General features: G+C 38.1%; 1 protein-coding gene across 2 annotated transcripts in view; it reads left to right on the top strand.

Moving 5' to 3' along the window:
• Positions 1-22,772, top strand: part of PCSK5 (proprotein convertase subtilisin/kexin type 5) — a 422,934-nt gene that overhangs the window by 19,407 nt on the left and 380,755 nt on the right. The gene's annotated exons all lie outside the window — the stretch shown is intronic.

Here is a 22,772-nt window from a genome sequence, read left to right as displayed (position 1 = left end):
AGTAGCCCAAGTGATCCCATATGCAGCCAGGGTTCAGAACAGCTATTGTGCTCAATGCTTTCTCAGCACCTGATACGTGGGCTGCTCCTGCACAGCTCAGAGCTTCTCTTTGCCTGAGGAATTCACTCTCCCTTCACTTTCGTCTTGGCTTTCTCTCCTTTCATTACCACCGAACACATGAATCATTAGCTCATTTTTAACCCCATTGAATTTTGATGATTCTAGCTTCAATTAGATTTTTCTTAATTACAATGCATATGTGTTTTGAGGTAAGGGATGATAATTGCACAATTTAGATATATAGTATCTAAGTGTTTGTATTTAGTGTCACATATTTGCACTTTTTATGTAATTACACATATCAATTGTGTAACTGATATTGAAAGTCATTGACCACATTACAAATCTCTAAGTGAATTCCAGGGCCTTACAGTGGGGATAGGATAACAGGAATATGGGCTTAGAAGATCATTTGGTTTTGGGTTTCGTATTTATGCAATATCTCCCAGTGAGCTTATACATATGGTTTCAGAGGTGCCCTGACTGAACTGAAATATGATGTCCTGTCCCTTTGAGAAGTTTGATCTCATGTCTCATTACTGGACCAAACTGCTTATAGTATGCTAGGAATTAATATAGATTGTTCATTCTGAGACTCGCCGGAGAGTAGCATAGTTGCATTTTATTTTGGGTATTAGATGTAAGTAAATATTTAAATAAATATGCTATATTGGCATTTCTTTATTCTAGAATATACTAGAAGCCTCATAATATAGAAGTAGCCTAGGTCTGTCTCAACTTCCAAGAGGTCCTTCCAAAATGCTGTGAAATTCTTTTAGGGGAATACTTTTTTTTTCCTTTTTAATCCAGCCTATATTTATATAGGTATTATTGGAGGTCCTATTTGGTTTTTTTTGTTTTTTTTTTTTAAATTTCTTTATTTATTGAGATTGTTCACATACCATACAATTATCCAAAGATTCAAAGTGTACAATCAATCGATTGCCTCCAGTACCATCATACAGCTGTGCATCCATCACCACAATTAATTTTTTTTCAATTTTTAGAACATTTTCATTACTCCAGAAAAGAAATACAGACAAAAAAAAAGGAAACTCAAAACCTCCCATACCCCTATCTACCCCACCTCCATTGTTGACTCATAGTAGTGGTATAGTACATTTGTTACTGTTGATGAAAGAACATTAAAATACTACTAACTATAATTAGTTTGCAACAGGTGTATTTTTTCCCTATATGCCCCTCTATTGTTTTTTTTTTAAGTTTCAGAATAGTATTTAATTTTAAGATATTTATAGTCATCTTATTTGATATCACAAAATAATGGCCATGTTATAAATTTTACAGATGAGGATATTGTTGCACCATTCTCACCATACCTAAGTTACAGAATAAATCTGAATACTGATCAATACTTCCCCTTCTTCCTCCTTTTTATATTTACAAACATGCCTACACATAACCCCTTGCTATTCAAATTATTTTTATCTGAACCAAGGAACTAAATGCATTGAGATAATTTGTTTTATTTATAGAAATTCTCACTGTAAACTATACAAGCTTAGGGATCAGAAAGTAAATAGGTCTTTTTTTTTTTTTGCCAAACCCTCTATCTGAAATCAGAAGCTGAAATAGTTCACTATTTTCCATTAACTATGCAATAAATAGCAAATCTTGGGTCCACAATTAATGTTCTTTTGTTTCAGTGTATGAAATAGAAGTTAGTAATTGCCACTTAAATTTAGTGGTTCAATGACTACAATAACAGATGTCTCTTCATATATAAATAGACATTTTCACCAACACTGCTCCCTATATGTCTTTGCTCTATATATCTCATGCCTATCTCCAGACAATGGCATCTAATCTACACCAACCAATAAAACATAATTGAGAATACACATTTTTCAATGGTCTCAAAAAGTATAAGAATATTCCTTTGGATTTTCAAAAGAAGTCTACATTTTCAGACTTAAATTTAATAGTTTTTAATTATTCTTAGTCTAATTCTGTTTTATCAATTAGGAAACTGAGTCATCTTACAAGTTAAGTGAGATGACCACATTTACAATCAGCAAGTCAGAGAAGTTAGGCAAGTATCTTCATCTTCTGCCTTCCAGTGTTTCAGAAAGAATGCCATACCATAAACCTGAGTTATCCATTTGAAATAGAGTGAAAGAAATGGTAACATGGAATAGGATGTGATACCGAGGATGTTTTCTCCTTCATAATGTCACCATTCTGCAATGTCTGTTTATTCCTCTCTGAAATATGGAATTAAAAATAATTTGATATAGGGTTGTGTCTTATGATGACTATGATGACAATAAAGCCAAACTTATATTCAGTGGTCACTATATGGCTTAAAAAATGCATCTTCATCTAATATTATGGAACCTTTCCCCATATCTCTCTTTCCTTTCTTTGTTTCTCTGTCGGTAGGGCTTCCTTTAGTATCTCAAGTAGGGCAGGTCTTTTATTAGCAAAATCTCCCAGCATTTGTTTGTCTGTGAAAAATTTAAATTCTCCCTCAAATTTGAAGGAGAGCTTTGCTGGATAAAGAATTCTTTGTTGGCAATTTTTGTCTCTCAGAATTTTAAATATGTCGTGCCACTGCCTTCTCGCCTCCATGGTGGCTGCAGAGTAGTCACTACTTAGTGTTATGTTTTCTCCTTTGTATGTGGTGAATTGCTTTTCTCTTGCTGCTTTCAGAACTTGCTCCTTCTCTTCAGTATTTGACAATCTGATCAGAATATGTCTCAGAGTGGGTTTATTTGGATTTATTCTATTTGGAGTTTGCTGGGCATTTATGCTTTGTGTATTTGTGTTCTGTAGATGGTTTGGGAAATTTTCCCCAACTATTTCTTTGAAAACACTTTCTAGATCTTTACTCTTCTCTTCTCCTTCTGGGAGACCAATGAGTCTTATATTGGGACGTTTTAATTTATCTATCATATCCCTGAGGTCCATTTTGATTTTTTCAATTTTTTTCCCCATTCTTTCTTTTGTTCTTTCATTTTCCGTTTTGTAGTACTCCAGGTTGCTGATTTGTTGTTCAGCTTCCTCTAGTCTTGTGCTGTGAGTATCCAGAATCTTTTTAATTTGGTCGACAGTTTCTTTTATTTCTATAAGATCATCTATTTTTTTATTTATTCTTGCAATTTCTTCTTTATGCTCTTCTAGGCTCTTCTTCATGTCCTTTATATCCTGTGCCATATCTCGTTGTTTGTCTTTAATCCTTTGATTAATTGCTCCAAGTACTGCATCTCCTCTGATCTTTTGATTTGGGTGTTTGGGTTTGGGTTATCCATATCGTCTGGTTTTTTCATATGCTTTAAAATTTTCCGTTGTTTTTCGCCTCTTGGCATTTGCTTAACTTGATAGTGTTCTTTTAGGATACGTATGCTAATTCAAATAGTTCTCTCTAATTTGTCAGATCTACAGCTTGGTGGTGTACACTTTCTCTAACTAACCAGCAGGTGGCCTCTGAGAGTCACCTATTCCCCTCAAGCCAGTTCTCCCCAACTTTGTCTTTGTGGTTTGTGGGGGTCTGATTCTTTGGGGTCCAATTGGTGCACCAGTTTTGCGTGTGTAGTTGGTGCCGTCCACCCTGAATGTGGGGTGTGTGTCTGAGTGGTTAGGGAGTGAGGGTGGCTTTAACAATCAAACCACCCAGGTGTGTTCCTGGAGATTTAAGGCTGTTCCAAGAGTCTAAACCTTCAGTTCAGACTCGCCACAGATTGTCTCTGCCGCTGACCCACAAGTTGTTGGTATTTGCATGTGGTCCCTGGGATTACCGAGTGGGTCCCTCTTCCAAGCCATGCCCTCCTAGGGCCTCTGCTGAGGGAAGGCTGTGCTACATCACAAGTGTGTGCCGACCCTCAAGGGAAGTTCTGGGCCACAGGGCCATGTAGGGGTGTTCCCAGCCTGCTGAAAGGATGGCTGAATGGGGTGTGTTAATTTCCCTGTTTTTGCACAGCTCTGCTTTCCTAGCTCAGAGACAATTAGCTGCAGGTGTGTGAAAGGCTATTGTCCATGCCCAAAATTGTGGCATGTGTGTGTGATGCTGAAAACACTTCCCGTCGCCCTGTGGTTTTTTGGCGCAGCTCTGGGCTGTGGCCCTGTTCCCGGCCTGCTGGGAAGATGGCTGCAAGGGGCATGGTTTTTTTCCCCTTTTGGCTAACCTCTGCCTGCCTTGCTCTGAGACGTTTAGCAGTGGGTATGCAAGAGGCTATCGTCCATGCCAGATACTGAGGCATACTCACAGGTAGTGGAAACCCCGTTCCTGCCGTGCTTCCCTGTGTGGTTCTTGCTGCTGTATCCACAGTTGCTTTTGGGCTTTTTAAAAAAGAACTAGTCCGCCTCCAAACACCAACCCTGTTTCCCCACACTGCAGCATGGCTGCTGGACATTCAACAGCTTACTCACTTGTTTCAGAATGCAGACTTGGTTTCACCAAGTGCACAGTCCCTGTGAATTAGCAGACTTTGTCCAGCTGGTGCATCGCTGGAACTGGTGTTCTGGGTCACTTTCTGGCTTTTATCCAGTATTTTTCAAGGAGGTGTTTTTTTACCCTGTCTCTCCTAACCGCCATCTTCTGGAGGTCTGGATCCACAGTTTTTACGTACAGATTTTATGCTGTGATCTCAGGCATTCCTCCCAATTCAGGTTGGTGTATGATGAGTGGACAGTCACGTTTGTCTCCCCACAGTTATTCCAGCTTATTTACTAGTTGTTTCTGGTTTTGTTTTTTTGTTGTTGTTCCAAGGGGACTACTTGGCTTCCACTCCTCTCTATACCACCATCTTAGATCCCCCTATTTGTTCTTTAAATGTCTTTTTATTTTTGAATGAGAGTGGGAAATAAAGAAAAATGAAAGGCAGTGCTATATATTATCTGTAAATTGTGTCACAAATTCGCTGTATCATCATGTACCCAGAATGACTTTTCTGTGCATCATTAACTTGTAACAAGTTTGAAGTAATTATTAACTCAACCAGATGGATTTACTTGAGATTTATCATAAAGGACTCTGAGATGTGAGAGTATGACAAAGTTCCATATGATTTATTGCTTGGATCTTGCTGGATCTAGCATTCCATTAAAGCACTGCCTTTTGCCCCTACTTCACCACCATGTTGGATTTGGTTACTCCACACCATTGGGAAAAATCTGTATGTGTGTGTGTTTCAATGAATGGTATGTATTTGTCTTAAAAGAAATGCCCCTTCCAATAGTCTGTGGCTTTGGGAAAACCCTAATATTGGTCTCCTAAAATGTAATGCCCCTTAGGTAGTTAGACTCATTGGGTTTTAAAGTTGGAAACAATAATGTTACCTAGCCTCCTTATTTAAAAACTGAAGAAACTGAAGCTTAAAAAAGAGGTATGGCTCTTTTTCTTCATTTCAGAATACTGAAATGGTATTTAGGATCTGAGTTCTTTGAGTTGTGATTATAAAAGTGACTCCTGAGAATTAGTTCAATTAATAAGGTAGAGAAACTTTTCTAGTCATCTTAATCCTTTGTAGGATGTATATGTTTTTCTAAATTCTTGCTAACAATTTTTGTATTTATCACAACTTCTATTTTTCTTTAGGAAATATATAGTGGTGGTGGTGGTGGGAATTGATCAATAGATTTTATATGTGTAGGTATGTGGTATATGAGTGAATAACTCAGTTTTGCAAGCAATATCTTTTCCCCTAGTTCTGTGAAAATCTGACTTTTATACTCCTTTCATTAAACTGCCTTGATAAGAAATGATAGATATTTTTTCCTGACTTTGATGCAAGAAGCACAAGGTCTTAGTAATTTACAGTTTTACCATGACAACTGTTTAGCAATAAGGTAAATGGCAGCTTTGATGGCTACAGTGTGAACATCTGATGGGTCCCTGGGAACCAGAGAAGTCTTTCCTTGGGAGAGTCAGAAGCTAATTTTGGGGGAGGTGGGCATAGGAATCAATTTTGCAAGTGTTGTAGTGGTGGTGCCTTTACCTGTGATTGCAGTGCTCATTGCCTGCAGGCTCAACTCGCCTTTCCTTGGCTGGTACTGGCTGTGTCATGTGGTTTGTTACAGTTGTGTGCCTGCAGGGTAAGACGCTGCATCCATCACTCTGAGCAGTGAAAGTTCCTTTTATAGGTTTGTGGAACTAAAGCGGTAACAAAAGTAACGGAATAGAGACATATAGGCATATCTAAAGCAGTCACTGTAAGAATTCAAATTAACATGATTCATTTGAAATGGGAGTAAATGCTTGTGGCTACCCCAACCATTCTCCACCTTGCCTCTTTATCACTTTACTTTAATGGGGCTTTTAACCGATTTTACAGCTTAGCTATAGAATGTTGGTATGTTTAAACTAAGAGGTAGGAAAACTTGTGAAGCCCTGCTCTTGCACTAAATTGCCTGCATATTTTTGAGCAATGCAAGGGTAGCCATCAAGCAATATCCAGTGTTTAGAGTATTAAAATAATTCATGGGTTAATTTTTGGTCCTGTAAAAGCTGTAGATAGAATCTGACTATCTATTAAATGTACTTACTTTTTCTTCATTTATCCATATAGGAAGCATTTGTCCAGAGAGTATATGTCTTCTGTTACTGCAAAAATCTGTAAACATTGCAATGATTCTTTTGGTAAAACACTGTACTGGGTTTATCTTTTACGTCAACAGTAAGTACTTAGGAATGACAGAAGAGAGATACTTAAAACTCAATGTACCACACCAAGTACATTTTCTTAAACATCACTTCTCACTGTCAATTTTATGAATACAAACATTTACTTGGTAGGCATAATGGTTATTTAAACTCTCTTTCTTGGGTTTATTTGACAGATATTTAAGACCAAATATACTATTGAGATAGAGGTCAATGGACTTTTATGTTAAAAAAAAAATTAAAAGCTTGGCATTTTAGTTAGGCTCAGTAATTGTTAAGATATTAATCCTAAAGTTAATCAGGTTGTGGTTGAAACTTTAATAACAATTGATATTATGACTCCAAACACAGCTTGTGATATTCTTTATAGCCTATTCAGGTTTATTATGGAATAGTGGAAACTGCACTGAATTTGGAGTCAGAAAAGTCTTTTTCCCATTACTTGCTGATACTGTAAGCGTGGGCAAATCACTGAGTGTAGCTGGGCCTCAGTTTTATTATTTCGAAAATGGGGATAATACAGGCATAACTTGTTTTATTGTACTATGCTTTATTGTGCTTCACAGATAGTGTGTTTTTTGAAAATTTAAGGTTTGTAGTAACTGCGTCAACTAAGTCTATGGGAGTCATTTTCCAATAGTATGTGCTTCCTTTGTGTCTCTATATCTCATTTTAGTTAAGGTATGTACATTGTTTTTTTAGACATAATGCTGTTGCATACTTAATAAAGTACAGTATAGCATAAGCCAAAAAATTGATGCGACTCACTTTCTTGCAATAGTTGCTTTATTGCGGTGGTCTGGAACTGAACCCATGATCTCTCCAAGGTGTGCCTGTAATCCTTTACTTTTATGAAAGTGTTCATTCACTCATTTATTCTGCAAATGTTTATTGAGTATCCATTATGTGTCAGGCACTGTGATGGGTGCAGGGAGCCTAGCAATATTTTAAAAGTTAATAAGGAAATAAACTGCTTGATCAGTTAGAGTGTAAGTGGGGAAGCCACTTTGCAGAGTGGCCAGAGAAGACTTTCTTTGAAGAAGGGATATTTGAACCCAGATCTAAAAAAATGAGAAGGAATTAGGCACTAGGAGATCGAAGAAAGGAAATTCCAGGCAGTTGGAATAACAAGTGCAAAGTTCAGAGGCTGTGAATGTCCAATGAGCACATGGAAAGAGGCTCAACATGTTAACCATTAGGGAAGTCAAAACCACAAGATACCATTTCATACCCACTAAAATGGCTATAATTTAAAAAAACAGGAAGTTAATGTTGGCAATATGCAGAGAAATTGGAACCCTCTTACATTGTTGGTAGGAATGTAAAATGGTGCCGTTGCTGTAGAAACCTTAGAAAGTCAAACAAAGATTTACCATATGACCCAGCAGTTCCACTTCTAGGTATATACTCAAAAAAGTCTCAGTTCAGGGACTTGAACAGGTACTTGTATACCAATGTTTATCACAGCATTTTTCACAATAGCCAAAAGGTGGAAGCAATCCTTATGTCCGTCAACAGATGAATAGATAAACCAAATGTGGTATATATATTCATTGGAATATTATTCATCCATAAAAAGGAATGACGTTTTGATACATGCTACAACATGTATGAACCTAGAAGACACTAGGCTATGTGAAATAAGCCAGACACAAAAGGACAAATTTTTTATGATACCATGTATATGAAATATCTAGAATAAGCAAATTTACAGAAACAGAAAGTATATTAGAGGTTACCAAGGGTTCGGGGGAGGGGGGATGAGGAGTTGTTGCTTAAAGGGTACAGATTTTCTGTTTAGGTTATTAAAAAGTTTTAGGAATGGAAGTTGGTAATGGTAGCATACTGTAAAAGTAATTAATGCTAATGAATAGTACATTTAAAATGGTTTAAGTGGACGTGTTGTGTTATATATATGTTACTACAATAAAATATTTTTTTAATAAAAAGAAAGGTCCAGAGGCTGGAAAGGAGGTGGGAGAATAGTGAAGGGAAGGGAGGTGGGAGGAGATGATATTAGAAAAATAAACTGGAACCAGATCCAGTAACCCTTCAATGGCCAAATAAAGGCTTTTTCAGATATATGTTTTATTATAAAAGTAACAAGAAGTAATTGGCCAGTTTTTCAAAGGAGCATGGCATTTCTTAATTAGTTATATAAAATAATATATGGGAAAACACTTTACAGATGGAAAAGGCATGTAAGCTATTAATGTTATTGTAACTTAGCATAAAATAGTAAGACAAAAAACACATGGACTGATGAATTATTTTATCCCATACACAAGGTTGTAAAATTCTTAAAGTAGGCAATCACAAGTTGTGCTGAAATACACAGATAATCCAAAACACTTTGCATTATTTTTACATGTTTTGGGTGTATGGGGGAGGAAGGGGAAGGACAACAGATCTACCTTGGAAATATTTTGCTTAAATTGATGTTCAAATATGGTTGCCTTCTTTGAGCATGTATGTACTGAAGGTGTCCACTGGAAACCAGCATCACATTAAATATCTGCCCCTAGGCAATTCAAAAAGTAGATAATCCATTTGTACAGAACTAGGAATCTATAGTCCTTGGATATTATGGACAGATAGTGTAAATAAAGCAGAACTCCAAGAGGAGACCTGCTAATTTAGTGCACATAAAGTCTTGTTTTATAAATTGAGCACATCTGCTGATAGAATTAAGAGGATACTTGGAACTATTTTATTCATCTTCCTGGTGCTTGATGAACTCTTGTTGAGTTTGCTGAAAATAACATTTTTCTACTAAGGTATCTGTTGAGGTGTCAAAACATTTTACTTTAAAGAAGAAGGAAGACACATTCCAATCTTTAGGATTTGAGATATTTATTGAAAATTTAGAAATCATTATTGGTCATTCAAAATGGGAAGCAAAAGCTAAGAAGTAATTATAGTCCACACAAGGTAGAATATTTTTAATAGTTAGAATTATTAGTATGTGTAGACCCTCTGAATTTTTTCATTCTGAAACTTTATTCACTTGGTTTTTAAATGAACTGAGTTTCATCAAGATAGTCTGTCACAGAAAACTAACACTTTTTTTGAATCATATGGATTGAATCATGTCCTCCACAAAGACATGTTCAAATCCTAACACCCGGTGCTGTGGATGTGAACTCATTTGTAAATAATATCTTCAAAGATCCTATTAAGATGAAACCAAACTGAATCAGGGTGACCCTCAATCTGGTATGACTGGAGTCTTGATAAGCAGAGGACATTTGGACACAGCGGAGGAGGAGACGGGAGACAGGTGGCCTTGTGATGGAGGCAGAGACTGAGTTGTGGCTGGCAGGCAATCCACCACCAGAATGCTACAGACTTCAGAGAAAGCCTGATCCCACTGACATTTTGACTTTGGACTTCTAGCTTTCAAAACTGTGAGGCAATACATTCTTGTTGTTTAAGCCATCTGGTCTATGGTATTTGTTATAGCAGCCCTGGCAAGCTAAGACCTATTGAGAAAGTAAAACTTAGGAAATAAAACCCTTTTATACTAGATAGATTGTTCATCATCTTGACTACTCAGGTCAAGGTAGACCACAGTATGCTTACATCTTTTTTTGAATTCCGCTTCATCACTCACTTATGGGGTCACCTCCAGATCTCTTGAATTTAGGCTTGGGCGGAGCAGAGCCAGGACAAGATTCTGATTCAGGCTGGGGTGGGGACCGTGAATTTGCATGTCTGCCAAGCTCACAGGTAAGGCCAGTGCTGCTGGTCTGATGCTTCTGGTGCTGGGTTTGCACTTTGAGAATCACTGCTTTACAGATTTTTCAATTATTTTCAAGGCCATATGGTAGGTGTAAGTTTAATAGCACTTAGGAGATTTGAACCATTTTATGCTTTCTCATCTTTATTTCAAAATTATCATTCATATTTTCAAGGTTCAAAATACTTCCAAATGACTCCATCATATTATCATAATCAAATCTATACCATTGTGGCTAAAACAGTTATTAGTGGAAAGCATTACTTTCTTTACCAGGAAATGTTGAAATATTTCATTTGTTTGATAAAATGAAAGGTTTACATTTCGTGAATGATTCTGAGATTGCTGTTTGTGCTGTGTAATTCCAAATGTTGAACATGGTTTCTATGGCTTTAGGGAAGCTTCTCAATTGAATAAAGCCAATTCAGTAGTACGTTTTAGTACAAATAAACAACTTAACTTTGTGTTTTCCATTTGCACTGCCTTTCCAACTTCCTTGTTTTGATGACTAGGCTTTTCTCTGTGAACCTTTTTTTTTTGTTTTACTTTGTTTTTATCAGGTTTATTGAGGTATGATTTACATATAGAAAAATTCATGGAGTAGTTCTAGGAGATTCGACAGATACATATAGTCGTGTAATCACCACCAAAATCCAGGTATACGGCAGTTCTATCATTTTAAAAAATTCTCTAGTGCACCTTTGTAATTAGCTTCTTGCTCCATCTCTAGCCCCTGGCCAACCACTGATCTGTTCTCTGTCCTATGGTTTTGCCTCTTTTAGGCAAAATATGCTGTCATATAAATGGAATCATACTGTATGCAGCCTTTTGAGCCTGACTTCCTTTCCTTAACACAATGCATTTGAGATTTAACCATGATGAGTCAGTAGTTGTAGTTTGTTTATTTTTTATTGCTGAGTAATATTCCATTATGTGGATGTACCAACATGTTTATCCATTCACCAGTTGAAAGACATTTGAGTTGGTTCCAGCTTTTTGTGGGTAAACTAACGCCACCATAGACATTCACACACAAGCTTTTGTGTGAACATTCATTTGCATTTCTCTTTATTTTTTCTCTGTGACTGGGATTGCTGGGTCAAATAGCAAGTGAATCTTTAATTGTAAGAAAATACCAAACTGATATCCAAAGTATTCCCAACATGAAAATTCAATTGCTTCACATTCTCACCATCGTGATGACATTGGTATTGCCATTTAATTCTTTTAGCCATTTTCATAGGTGAGTACATCTGACAACTTTAATTAATATAACTAGCTGACGATGAAACTGGTCAATTGTCCATGGTGGTAGAGCCTTTGGAGCACCCATTCTCACATCTGCCAGAGGCAGAATGTCACATCTTGCTAAAAGCTCACCCACTTCCTCACTGCCATTATTCCCAAGATACTGCTTCTTTACTCTTATTCCCTTGCTTTGGACCCAGTTTTGTGGTCATTAACTCATCAGTGTTAACTTTGCTAATCCCCAGTAATGCCCAAGATGGGGACAAACGAACAAGGCATCTCTGAACAACCATTAACAAAGGATATGGGGGGAGCTTCCCTCCTAATAGATTTTTCACTGAGGGTGATAAAGCTGTCAACTGCTTTGAGACTTAAATTGGACCTTGCAGCAGCATTATCTCTTACCACGTATTTTTAACCCTCAAAATTTTATACTCTGAATCTTCCCCTTTAAGAATAAAACAGTTTATTTAAATTCCATAAAGAACAAAATGACATCTTTTTACCAACATGATAAAATAATTGAAACCCTGAACCAGGTTATATTAAATCCACTTTTCTAATTTTGGGAGGAGGGACTTGGAATAATTAAGGGAATGAACAAAAGAACAAAACATACCAGTTATATAAATGATAAAAATAAAATTAATTGGTATATTTTCTCATTGAAACTTTTGATTTTAATCAAGTCAATAATAATATTTGAGGGGAGAGCATGGAATTCAGGGTCAATGGTTGTATTTCTGCCAAATGAGATGGATGAATTAGAACAATGGTTCTTCATCTTGGCTGCACAGTAGAATTACCTAGAAAATTTTTAAAAGAGAATACTGACACCCTGGTCTTAACTCAGACCCTTAAATCAACATTTCTGGAATAGGGAAGGAAGTGAGTCCAGGAGTTAGTGTTTTTTTAAAGTTCCCAGATAATTCTAATGGATAGCCAAGTTGAGAAAGGACTGGGCCTAAAAAGAAAGTTTCCTACTCTAGGGTTAATTCTAATAATGTTCCCCACCTATCAAAATATGTGCCATATTCTATTTGCTTCCATATTTGTGGAAATGCTGAGGCTGCTAAGTTGGTCAGTAATGAAGAAAATACAGACCTAAAGTACCTGGGTGACATAGCCTACCTGTGTTCCTTCTTGTCTCAGGTTCTCTTGGACCCTGTCTTTCACTTGTGCATGTGTGTGTGTTGTACTGCATGTGTGTCTTACAAGCAGGTGAATAGCTTAAATGTTAAATGGTAATTTCTTGAGACACTCAAGTGTCTCAAGAAATTACTTACAGATGGTTTTTTTTTTTTAACTTTTTAAGAGTAGCTGACTATAAATAGAAGTAATAAATGTTCTTCTCTAAGGAAATAGCACAAGGTTTATTTTATATTGAGGGCATAATTATTCATTTTGGACAAAAATGGATTGAAGAAAATAAAGCCCTAAAGTCATTTCTAGTTCATTCTTAAATAACCGTACAGACGTATTCTAAGTTGAATGTTGAACCCAAATAATCCTTATCTGTAATTACTGATATGAACAATTATTTGAGTACTCCTGGGAAAAAATATTCTGGTTTAGTAGAGATGGCATAAATTTCAAATTTGCAGTTGACACATTGGGAATCAAGTAAGAACATTATCTCCACGTTAGCAGGGACTTTGTTTGGCTCTCTCTGTCTGCAGCTTCTTTGGATCAGTGCCAGGCACATAGTACACGCTCAGGAAATAGATGAATGTCTAGACAGGCTGTAAAAGCATAGACTGGAATTCAGAAAATAATAGGGCAAATTAAATTTCTATCATTTATGCTTACATTTAGACAATTAAAATATAGACTGGAAGATAACCAAATTAGAAAGGGTTCCTGAGGATTATTTAGTTGAGCAAGTCCAGTTCTTTCTGCCAAAATATTCCAATTTTCAACTACTTCTATTAGGAGTAGCATATTGCCAGGAAACCATGTGTCTCTCTTGACCACTCCACACCTGGACTGGACACACGTCATGTTTTCTGAGGTGACATTACAGATGTTGACTTATCTGGGAGAAGCAATGCAGCAAGGACTTGACATATGGGAAAAAATGGAAAAACTTCGGTATTCAGCCAGGGACAGGGAAGACTCAGCAAGGGCATGTTGACCGTCTTACATGTGGAAGACAAGGGACGCTGTTGGGAAGGCTCCACAGGCTGGGACAGGAGCAGTGAGGGAATGATGGGAGGTAGATTTGGGCTAATCATCTGGAAGAACCTTCTAACACATGGGCTGCCCTAGAAAATGCAGGGCTTTATGCCAGTTTGAAGGACGGGAAGGTCAGATTAAAATCACGCTAAGATCTTTGGCAACTCTGAGTTTCTGTAATTTGCTTTAAGGCAAATTTCATGTCCCATGTGAATAGTGGGGCAGACTCTGGGTTTCTCAGTTGAACCTGGAGAAATTTGGGATTTACTCTATTTTCTGTATCTTATGTGTCCTTGGCGAAATTGTTGAATCTTTCTTATATGCTTGTTCGGGATTTGTAGTCAAAATGTTTTTGATTACTTGCTTTTATGATGGACTGTAGGGGCCTAGATTCTCCTCTCCTCTGCTGATCAGGTAGATTTAGAATAAAATAGTGAGACCCCATATTGGTGAAGGCAAGGGGGTAGGATGGGGTGAGAATAATATTTGATTGTGTCTGTGGAATTGGGAGCACATGGTTCTACAAAACCTGTTGAATAAATGTTAAGTAAAATAAAAGTGCTGTAACTAGAAAAAGTTCATATTTTTAGAGTCAGACTGACTTGGTTTCAAATCCTGGCTTGAGCATTTCCTCATTTGGGTGCATTCCTTATCCTCTCTAAGATTTAGACTCAGTTTCCTTGTCCGTTAAATTAGAATTATACTCTCTCCTTTGCTGGTTGTTGTAAAATTAGATATAATGTAAAAAAAAGCATGCAGTAAGTGGTGGCTTTTATTATTATTGTTAATTACACAATGATTTCAAAAATAGACAACCATTTATCAACTAGTTCTATTTTTCTGGGCAAGCAGTTTCATCTTGGACTTCAATTTGTTTTGAGGACTACAAAAGATAAAGCTTACAAAGTGCTTAGCAGAGTGCCTGGCCAGTGTTAAACACTGTTACTATACTGATGCAGCTAGTTGCATCAGTCCTGAAAATTATGAAGAGTAAAAAAGCTCCAAATATAGACTATCTAGTTCCATTTCATTTGCTTCTTGTGGGTATCTGTTGAGGTACTAGTTCTCCCTTATACTGGTTTCTGATAGCTGCTGTAACATGTGGCTTAAAACAGCCAAATTTATTATCCAACGGTTCTGGGGGTCAGAAGTCATAACCTAAAATCAAGGTGTGGGCAGGGCCGTGTTGCTGGAGGCTCTAGGGGAAAGAAAATCCATTTACTTGCCTTTTCCAGCTTTTAGAAGCTGCCTTCCTGGTATTTGGCCTCTTCCTCCACCTTTAAATCCAGAAACATAGCATCTTCAAATCTCTCTCCCTCACTTTCTGACCTCTACCTTCTTCCATTGTCCTACCTCCATCTCTGGTTTTCTTGCCTCTCTCTCCTAAGGATCTTTGTGACTAGATTGGGCCCACCTGGAATGTCCAGAATAATCTCCCTGTCTGAAGAGTCTTAATTTAATCCCATCTGCAAAGTCCCTTTGCCCTGTAAAGGAACACTCACTGGTTCTGGGGCTTAGGATGTGGGCATTCTGGGGGAGCCCATTATTCAGCCTACAACATATCTGCATGTTTTATCAAGTTGCCTTTGAAATCAAAGAAATTATACATCTTGCCTTGAGCATCCTGGTGTGTGTGTGTGTGTTTAATCATTTTAGTAATTTGCTCAGAATTCACTCTACTCTACTCTTATCCTTTCTCTGAAGAACTCAAGTTTTGAACCAGGACAAAGGATTAGGAAGAAAATCACCAGAGCTCTCTGAGTGATTGACCTGAAACTAAGGTCAAAGGAAGATATTTTTCATGTTACTTCGTGGCATCCCACGGTCCAGTGCAATAGCATAGCGTACTCTTGGTGCAGGGGCATTGCCCTTGTTTAACTCAGAATGCCTCTTGAGTCTTGGGGTAAAAGTATGTCTTCAAGATACTTTTCCACCTACATGAAAATGCTAATATAAGTTCATTGGGGTCAGCTGTAGAGCTAGAAATAGATGCCAGACTTCTTGCCTCCTTAGATCCCAGGAATGGCTCTCTCTTACCCCCGAGACACTTGGCAATGCTCTCTTCTTGCATCTGGCCACAGTAGGCTGCAGCACCACTAGGAAAAACTCCCTCTCTGCATAATTCTTCAGAATGCATTCTTGTGGATAATTGCGATCTCTGGGTAGCTATAATTTTAAGTTCATCCTTATAAACCTTTTTTTTTTTTTTAACATCTTTTAGAACAGATAAGAGCAGGTGCTCTGAAATTAGGTTGCCAGGATTCAATCTGAGCTTCACCCTAGGCAAGTTCTTAAACTTTGGGAGCTTCTGCTTTCTCATGTGTAGTGATTTGCTCTGAATTCATGTACACTAATGCCTTTCTCTGAAGAGCACATGCTAAACCTGGACTTGAAGGAATTTAGGAAGAAATACTTATGGTGATAATTATATCTGCTTCATTCTTTTGTGAAATAATGCCTGGCACTTAGTTTATGCTCCAAAACTATTAACTATTAATCAGATTTCTGTGCTTCCTTACCTTCTAATTTAATATTTCTAAGTGAGTCCAAAATCCTTCTTATAAATATCCACTTTTGTTCAGTGATTCCAGAGGTCATTGGCTATGATGGGATTGGAGGGTGGGCATTGAAAAATACAAAGGCAGACTGGTGATTTTGTGATTGTTGGTGGTAAATTCTTAATTTCATATTTGTTTGCATGTGATAAGAGTCATTCATTCATTCATTCAAAATTTATTAAGCAAAAATCATATGTTTCATTGCATGTTAATGTTACATCGCAAAAAGGTTGCAAAGGGATGAACAAGAAACTTTCCCTAAGGTTAAGACATGCACACCATTGATATGAGTTCCTCAAGAGCAGGGGTCATTTATTCATTCATTCATTTATTCTATATGTTAATTGTGCACCTGGCATTGTAGTAGGAACTGAGGCTAATCCAGCAGTGAATAAAACAAAATACCCCTGCCCTTATGGAGTTTGCAAACTAGTGGGGAATACAAACAATAAATGAGACCAAAACGGAGGAGATATGTAATTTGTTAGGTGGTGATGTGTGATGGAGAAAAATAAATCAGGCAAGATTTAAAGTGTGCCAGAGGGGGACGATTGCCATTTTCAATTGGGTGGTCAGGGAAAGCCTCCCTGAGAAGGTAGCATGCGAGATTTCTGAAGGCAGTGACGAGGTGAGCCATGGATTTCTGGAAGAAGAGTGTTCCAGGCAGAGACAAGCATGTGCAAAGGCCCCAGGGTTGGGAGTGTTCCTGGTGACTTTGAGGAATAACCATCATGTCCAGCTTCTCCTTGGTTCTGTTTTGAATGTTAAAGTCTAGAACACAGAAGGCAGATGATTGCAGTTGTTTTAGCATTCTCACAATTTGGGGGAGCCCTAAGTAGACATAACATTAACATTTTAATGAAGGGAAAGCAGTATATCCAGGTATTTTGGCTGTAACTTTCTAAGTTGGGAATGAGTTTAAGAGGGGCTAGTTTCAGACTTTTCAAATGTGGTCCTTGGGAAAAGGTTGCTCACCAAGAAAGATGGTCTTCGTGACTCAGTTCTTTTCCTTCCCTCAGCTAAGAAGATGGGAAGAAGTGTGGGCTGGAGGATAAACTTGAGCCTTAGGTAACTGGGTTCTTCTGTTTCCCAGTTGTTCTACAGAGATAACCATGAATCAGAAAAGAGGAATTCATGAAATCACCATTACTGAGGTATACAATAAGTAAAATAAAATGCATCCATTTGTATACCACTGGATGAGTGTTGACAAATGTATGACTCCTCAGAGAAAAAATGAAAGCCCTGACTGGTAACGTTTGCCAACTTCTCATAATGTAATTCCATCTTTGTTGACTTCAAGTCATCAACGTGATGTCATTGAACATGGTGTCAGGAAAGCACGCAGTTGGCTCTTACAAGTCTGTGAGCTGGTTCCCACGCACTTATGCACTGATGACTGATGTAACACTACCACAGTCAAGATACAGAACATTCCCACCCCTCCAAGTTTCCCAGGCCTTCTCCCAGCCAGTCCCAACTCCACACCCAGGCAGTCACTGCTCTATTTTCTGTCGCTTACCCCTAGATTAGGTCTGTTTGTTCTAGAATTTTGTATCAATGGATTCCATAGACTCTGCATGCTTCTGTGTCAGCATTATGTTTGGGATTCATCCATGAATATCAGTATGTCAGTAGTTTGTTCCTTTTTATTGATGAGTAGCTTTGTACATGTTATGTATCACCCACAGATGGACACTTGCCTTGTTTCTGGTCTGGAGCCGTTATCGAGAAAGTTCCTATGAACTTTTGTGTGATTTTTGTTTGGAAATTTGCTTTTGTTTCTTTTGGGTAGATACCTAGAACTTAAAGGGGTCATGCGGAGTGTGTATGTTTCAAAAGAAATTCTTAAGAAACTGCCAAACTGTTTTCCAAAGTAGTTGAACTGTTTTAGACTCTCACCAGCAATGTATGCAAGTTTCACAATCTCACTAACACTTGGTATTGTCAATCTTTAATAATTTTAGCCATTCCATTGTGTGTGGAGGGTGATCTCATTGTGTTTTTAATTTGCATCCGAGCATCTCTTTGTGTGCTTATTGGCCCTTTTTATCATCTTTTTTGAAATGTCTGTTCAAATTTTTGCCCATTTTTCGGTTAACTTGTTTGTAAGTAGAGGTAAATCATTTTTTAAAAAAGAGTGCTGAGTTGGGAGAATCTGTCAACTGAAGAGTGCAGGAGGGAACCCAAGGCAGACAAGCAGCCTCAGAGAGCTGATAGGTTCATCAGGGTGGCCAGAGTGCCAGTGACCTTGATTCTCCATAACCAGGGTGACCAACTGTCCCAGTTGGCCTGGGACTGCCCCAGTTTTAGCACTGACGAGTCTTGGGTCTGGGAACAATTGGTCACTCTATACATTTATGTATAAGGAAGCTGCAAACTATATTTATTCAGGGAGTCATCAGCTGCAAGCACAGGTGAGGCCGTGAGTGGGGAATGAAACCTGAGTGGGGCCAGCAGGGGCAGAGCCAGGACCAAGTGTGGGTCTTCTGGCTCCCAGCCTCTGCTCGGAAGTCAGTAGCTCACTTGTAACAAAAGAATTTAGGGACACTGGGAAGGTTCCTGTCTGCTGCCAAAGGGAGGAAAAAACCCCTCTGATGATGACTGCTTTTTGAAATACAAGCACTATGGAACTACTTATTCATTTGGCTTAAGTTTTAATTTTTGAATAAAATGCAGTTGTCCCTGGAAGAAGTAAGACATTGCATCTTACCAGCCACGTAAGCTTTTATCCAGCCATGCATAAAACCTTTCCTAAGAACACGCTTTGACTTGAAGAAGGGGAGAGAGAGAGGGAAATTCTGGGTGCAAAAGTGAGGGGCTGCACTAAGGAAGAAAAGACACAACAAGTTGACATTCGGGACCAAACATGAAATTAGGAACTAAACACGAAATCATCTGCTTCCAGTTTTACATAGAGCTGCATTGCCAGGCAGGGAGGAGTGTGTGGCTGTCCAGAAGAGGGGCTTAAGAGGGCAGAGAAGGAGGGAAGCATTCTCTTTTTCTTTCATGTAGTGTAAGGGAAAGGTTGGGCTTTGATCTCTGCTATTGATTTTATATTCAACTACTCCTGTTGTTCTTGATTTATTTATAAAATATCCCTATGTTAGTTATATATTGTTTCTTGTTTTAGTCCTTGTTGCTATAGCATAACATATAAACACAGTCACCTTTTGTTTTACATTTACTCCAGAGGAGCTAGATGGAATGCCTCTTTATAGATAATATTATTGCTGTTTTTATACACTGTGTTTCTTTTGAATAACTTCCAACATGTTATGGCATTTTTCTTCTTAATGTTTATTAAATGCCCTCAGCTTGCTTGGTGCTGTTGAAAGAATATGAAAGACACAATTCTTGCCAATAATGGACATACATATTGATAGATGAGAGAAACAAATGTGCTTTTAATATATATATATATGTAATCCTGGGAGGTGATAGATTATTTTGTTTGGATGAGACAGAATAATTGAACTAATGAACACTATTCCTTAGCTGCTATCTTGCAAAGAAAAAAAAAAATAGAGAGAGAGAAATCTCTCAACCCACAATCTTTAGAACTGTAACCCTGGCAGAAGTGGCACTTCAGTTAAGAAAGAACTGGGCCATTTTTGCTGCAATTAGCCTTTATTTGATAGCTTCATGATACTCATATTAGAGATTTGAACTGCATGTAGCTGTAATATATATATACTTTTAGTTCTTCAAGGGTTCTTATTTTTTATCATTCATGCAGCAGTCTTTTCTGAGAACCTGTTATGTGCTGAGCCATAAAATGGTGAGCAAAACCAGATGAGTCCTTGCCTCAATGGAACATACAGTGGATGGAACACAGACATTAAACAAGTAATTTCACTAGTCAAGGCATGATTACGGGTAGATATTCTTATGAGTCTGTGAGAGGATATAATAAAGGGACCTGACTGAATCTAGGCAGTTAAGGAAGACTTCCTCCTTAAGGTCAGATGTACAGGATCAGGAAGAGAAATCCAGGTTGACAGGGTGTGGGTGGGCCTGCTGCAGGTGGAGGGAACAGAAGAGGCAAGGCTGTGTGGTGGGTGGAAGTATGACACAGTCAAGGAAGTGAAGGATGGCCAGCATGGCTGGAGTCCAGAGAATGAGGGTGAACCAGCTTTGAGACAAGGCTAGAGAGGGAGGCTGGACAAGATCACGCAGGCCCTGTAGGTCAGAATAGGATAATGTCTTTGTGCCCTGAGTTAGGTAAAGCATACACAATTGTGCCTGGCACAGCTGTGGTGTTTGATATTATTAATCTGATCTGTTTTTAGAAGCTATATTATTAGGCAACATTAAGTTGATGATTACTATTTATTTAAAGAGCAAAGGGAAGCCAATAATGGGTTTTAAGCAGGGGTGTGACATAGCCAGATGTGCATTTTGTCAAGATTATTCTGGCTACTGGGTAGGAAACAGATGTGAGAGAGGAGGGTGGTGCAGATGGCTGTGAGGAGACCAGAGCGACTGTAGTGGCCTAAAAAGATGTCGGAGTAGATAGAACAGGCCATCGCCGGCCATCCTGTAGCCGGGGGCTCTTTGGTGCCTCTAGCCTGTGACTCAAGAGGATCTCCAAGTTGTTAGATTAGGTTAAGGGAATAGCACCTTTTTAAAAAGTACTGACTTTTAAAAGGTATAGTTTTAGGTATTTGAGGGAAACTCCTACAAAGAATTGAATTTATTAGCTGGATAGAAGAGTTTTAGTGTAGGCTTTTAAATAGCTTATAAAACCTATCAGGAGGCCCAACCTTTCAGGGTGTTCTCTAAAGCCACACCACAGAACTGAGCCTCCAAGCAAGTTGCCGCTTCTGCCCCATTTGGGAAGCTGAGGATTGAGGGAGCTACCCCATGTAGTCACTGTTGCTCTTCTGCAATCTCTTACCGGCTCACCCACAAAACAGATTGTGTAAAATGGATGCCCAGAGAGCTAGGAACCAAATGCAAAGATCTCTGCCTCAGCTACTGCAGAACACGCAAATGCACTTAAGACCAAGCCTTGTGACCCTATCCTTAATTCCTTCCAGAACCCCAAATGCATAGATTTTGGCTTCCTATCTCAGCAGTACAGGAAAACTTACCACAAGGAAGTGGAAATAGGTATTTTGAGCTGTCCACAGGATCCATTACAAAATATAGCTGAGTTCATCCTATGCTAGTGGATGTTCAACAAGAATTCACATTTTACCACTTCACAGTCAACACCAACTGTGTAAATCAAGGCACTTCCAAAGCCTCATTTATCAAATTGAACATAATGGTATTTATTTTCCAGGGTTCTTGGGGAAATTAAGGTGTAAATATATAATGTAGAAGAGCAGAAAAAAGCCTGGCATTTGGGAGAGTTTTAATAAATTAGGCACCAAACAATAAATAAAAACTGTTCCACAACTTTATTTAGGAAGGAGAATCACTGAAAGATGGTGGTCAAGTGGAGCTTACTGCTCTAAAACTATGATGGCCTAAATGGATAAAGCCTTTTGTACAAATTCCATGGACTTTCAAACCATATGTGCCCTGGAAAAGTAGACAAGATTTGAGCGTGTGCGATTTCATTTATTTGTTTATTTGTTTCATTTCAGTTTGTTTTTTGAATTAAAAAAAAAAAAAACAATACCTGTGTATAAACAATGACAAGAAAGTCCCTCTTTCTGGTTTCCTGAATAACTTTCCTGAAATAGTCTATGCATATAGACATGTGTAATATAGATTCTCTCCTTTTTTCTTCTACAAAAATTGGGTCATATAAATGTTCTGCACCCTTATTATTTTCACTCATTATACCTTGGCAATCAATCCATTTTAATTCATGTAGAACTAATGCACCTTCCATGACAGTTGTTGTTTACATTCTTTCGTACTTCCTTAGAGATTCTATATTTCTTTCCACAAGAAATGCTATAGTTACCCAAGGAACAGTCTTTACAGAATCTACATAAGATGTGAAAACTAGAAGCTTCATGTGATTTTAAGATTTGGGGTTATAGGGCCCCTCCTGAATTCTACGCTTAGTCCTCTGGAATCTTAAAATTGGCCTGTAAATTCCTTCTTGGAATCCTGTTGGAGACTGGGACTGGGTCTGTGCCATCTTCCTCATTGTATGCTACTGCTTCTGAGTCCTGGATCAGTGAGATGAGAGGCTTTGGCTGTGATTTCTCTGCCCTCATTCACTACTTGTTTTTGGAGCCCAGATCTCTTCTGTAGTAGTTCAGGGTAGTTTCCACTTGAATAAAATATTGGAAACTTCAGTCTTTCATATTATTAATGATTATAAGAGATTCATTTAGATCATAAAGTCCCAATGAGGAGATGACTCCTAAATGGAACAAAAAGTGGTTTGTTCATCCTTATTGGA

The sequence above is a fragment of the Choloepus didactylus genome, chromosome 10 (assembly GCF_015220235.1).
Source record: "Choloepus didactylus isolate mChoDid1 chromosome 10, mChoDid1.pri, whole genome shotgun sequence".
Taxonomy (NCBI): domain Eukaryota; kingdom Metazoa; phylum Chordata; class Mammalia; order Pilosa; family Megalonychidae; genus Choloepus; species Choloepus didactylus.
This window is presented reverse-complemented; position numbering and strand designations above follow the sequence as displayed.